The sequence below is a fragment of the Gymnoscopelus braueri genome, assembly GCF_963280865.1.
Source record: "Gymnoscopelus braueri genome assembly, chromosome: 16".
Taxonomy (NCBI): Eukaryota; Metazoa; Chordata; class Actinopteri; order Myctophiformes; family Myctophidae; genus Gymnoscopelus; species Gymnoscopelus braueri.
Window position 1 is genome coordinate 30259254 of NC_137616.1, and position 4237 is coordinate 30263490.

The following is a 4237-nucleotide window of genomic DNA, read 5'->3' on the forward strand; positions in this document are numbered from 1 at the left end:
ATTAGCGGCTAGCAACTACCGCCCTGTTTCTATTCTATGTTCCATCTTGAAGGTTATAGAGAGATTGGTATATGAACAGGTCGATAAGTATATTTCAGAAAGACTAATATACAAATTCCAATCTGCTTCAGAACATCTCATTGCACTGACACATGCCTACTGTATTTGACCGACTACATGAAACTTGAGGAGGACTCGGGCAAATACTGTGGCATGGTCATGTTGGACTTCCAAAGTCATATGACACTGTAAATCACTCTATACTGATAGATACGTTGAAGACCATTGGTTTTGATCCGTGAACTGGATGAAATCCTATCCGGAGGGGAGAGAACAGGTGGTATGTGAACGGAACCCTGTCCTACCCCCTCCCAGTGAGCTGCGGCATTCCTCAAGGAAGCATACTAGGGCCTTTACTGTTCCTAATTTACGTTAACGACATGACATCAGCATGTGACCGCAATTTGTTCTTGTTCGCGGATGACTCTGCACTCCTGGTCTCGGACCAGGACAAATTGCAGGTTGAAAAAGCCCTTAGCTCTGAGCTCGGTAAAATCTGCACATGGCTCATTGATAACAAACTGTCATTACACCTGGGCAAAACTGAATCCATTCTTTTTGGGTCCAAAATTAAACTCAGTAAGGCCACAGACTTTACAGTCAGAGAGAGTGACAATGTTATCACAAGGAAAGAAGAAATGACCTACCTGGGCTGTATTTTAGAACAGTTTTTCCAGTGAAAAAATGGCAAAAGCAATCAAGAAAGTCAAACAAAGAACAAGATTTTTGGGCAGGATCTCCTCGTTGGTCAGTAGGAATGCTCTGAGGACACTAGCTGGAGCACTCATTCACTGTCATTTTGACTATGCATGTGCCTCAAAGGCATTAAAATCAAAACTTCAGACCTCTCAAAACAAACTGATCAGGTTACTACTAAACCTCACACCTAGGACTCACCTAACCCCTGGCTCATTATGCTAGGGTGGGATGGCTCAGAGTAGAGGATAGATACAGCAACTTGCAATGGGCCTAGGTCTTCAAGATACTCAAGGGACCAGTGCCCATGTACCTGTTTGACTACAAAAAAGTGAGTGACGCCCACGGGCACAACACGAGAGGGAGCTCCACTGATCTCATTCCCGCCAGATTGGCCTAAACATGGGGATGAATTAATTTTACTATATGCAACCAAAATAAGAGCGTACCTGTCTGCAATTTGCAAATGGACCTAGACAAGTCTTCTAGCTTGCCAAAAGAAATTACTGCCCATGTTTGCAAATATACTTTTACTGCTCCTATATTGATGATCACACACACACACACACACACACACACACACACACACACACACACACACACACACACACACACACACACACACACACACACACACACAAACAGGGCCGGCCCTAGGATTTTCGGGGCCCTAAGCAAGATTTTTTGGGGTGCCCCCCCCCCCAAACACCCCCATTATAAAATCATTGTCATTTTTTATTGCATACTAAAATAATAACGCTAGTTGTTGGATAAGAGATACATGACATAATTACAATATGAAAGTTTAAAAAAAAAAAAAAAATTGTGGCCTCCTAGTGGTTGTGGCCCTAAGCGACCGCTTATGTTGCTTATGGCAGCGGCCGGCCTGACACACACACACACACACACATACATGCATACATACATACATAAACTACATATACTACATGCAGTACATACTGTACATATACAGTATATGGGATGTCCTCTCCCATCAACCAACGGAAGGAGGTCTGCAATTCAGTTAGTAGGCTATAGTAGATCCTCTTGGTTCCCTGTGGCACATCAGGCTGCGACTATCTGCTTCCATCTGCTCCTATCAACATGTTGTGCCTCGCCCCAAATTAGGTTTGCCGTTTTCAATTCTAAGGTCACCGTTCTCCAGGCCAGGTTGTTTTTGGCATCCCTTGTTTCCTCTTTCCAGATGGGATCCATCTCAAGGCTACTTTAGGAATGCAGTCATGGTCCAATCTGGGGACATATCCAAGCCATCACAGTCATATAAGTTTAATTTCCAGCACCAAATTGTGACAGTTTGTGTTGTTGTCCAGGTCCTCATTAGAGATTTCTTATTTGGCAAAAATCCAATACATTTTGATTGAGGTGTGATGTCCTAATGGCCAAATCTAATCTCAGATTAGAAGAAAACAAGATTCTGCATTTCATAACTTTGTAACAGACATTGCAACAAATGTGCATTACTCTGACTTAATTCTGAAGAAAAAACATATCTAAATTTAGCATGGGTTTTCACTTGTATGTTTAAGCACTATTTTCATGGGCGGAACGTTACATTTAACCAGTCCACTGAACATTCTTCTTTTTACTCAAGGGAAGTTGTAGGCTACAGTAGATTTATCTCCACTACTGCCACTGTGGAATGTCCAGCTCAGCAGTCCTCCCCATCAGGTTCTTAATGAATCCAGCTCTCCCTGTTGGTCAATCATTGACAGGGCGACTCCCCTGTCTGAGAGACAGCCCAGCCATACTACTGTACAGCTACCACTACTACAATGGCAATAGTAATGACAATATCTTTTTTTATACAGTTCAACAAAAAAAAGTGTACTTCAGAGAAAATGTAAACAACGAAGTACAAAGAAATAATCTGCCGTAGTCTGAAAACTCACCTCATCATTCCCTAGGACTTATTTTCTATCTGCAGATAGGATAAGATATTGTCAGTATTGTCACTTACTGTAAGCCCTGTTTTATGTGATGTAATGCGGAAATAACAAAAATAGCCTTTCTATAAGCTCACAAAGTCACGACGCATTGCTACTTTTAGCCTAAAATGACATGCCCAGGTTGCCAGGTTGAAACCAAGGACTCTTCAACTTTTTCAGGACAGGACCGAAATCAAATGCAATCCGTTTCACCCCAAGACCAAGCATCATTAGCGTATACCGTACTAGTTCTCTTGTAATAGCCTATGGAGACTCATCAGAAACGGTCCCATAAGTACTTTTGGATCTCAGCTCACATTGTGGTTTCAGGAAACTCTGATGATGATTTGGAAAATCTGAGTAGCCTTTTTGGAAATTAAGACAACTTTAGTCATAGCATCCCAACCCCACATTTCCCAGAAGGCATATGGCTCAACCCTGCAACTTAACTACTAAGCTCAAATTAACTGAGATTCTAAGCAAGCAGCACTATGTGACTGATAAGAGTGAAAAATAATATGTTGTTATGCTGTAAAGAAATGTCCCGTTTATATCTCTGTGTACATGGTAACATTTTAACCATGTATTCTAAACCACTTGAATGCTAGCGTCCCTACTTTGGCGTTGAACATTTAGTGAAAACAGCAGAGCTACAATCTCACAATGCACTGCGTGGTGACGAATTATGAGCTTGTAGATTGGCTATTTTGGCAAAGAGGGAGGGGAGCAAATATAGACCCCCGGGGGACTTCGGTCAACTAAGTATATTCTATTGTAAAGGGTTCAAGTGTTTTTTAAGCCCCATGTAAATGCCAAATATTTCAGATGGTGTAATCCAGAGGTCTTCAACAGGGGGTCCGCGACCCCTAGGGGGTCCGCGGAGGTACTGCAGGGGGTCCGCGAAATTGTTGTTTGATTAAACAATATTTTTGTTTTGAAAAAAAAAAAAAAAAAAAAAAAAAAATTCCCCCAAGATTTCAAATTGTCTTTAAACATAACATGAATCCATAGCAAACAGGTAAATGGAGGCACAATGCACAATAACATGGTATGTTTATACATATTTTGTAGAGAATTTTTATTTTGCACACCTACTGGGGCAGGTGCGTATAGGAGCAGGCAATATAAAACACAATTGTATACATAAATATACAATATATGTGGTAGCCCCCCCTACCCTACGAGGTAGGGGGTCCCTGCTCCATCTCCCCATCAGTTTGGGGGTCCCTGGCCTGAAAAGGTTGAAGACCCCTGGTGTAATCTATCCACAATTTGTGTAAAACAATAAACATTAAACAAACATTGAAAAGAACGATATGTTATAACATACATGTATATACATGTATATACACAGTAAAATCCAGAGTGTTCATTTAACCTCCAGACCTAACATTCCGGTTTTTGCTGTGTATCACAACACATAAAGGTGTCTAGTGAGGATGAATCACGACCTTTCCCTTTAGAATCCACAAACTATCACATTCTACATCCTGCCTTGTGAATTTTTTGAAACACGTGAGAGCAAAGAACAATTC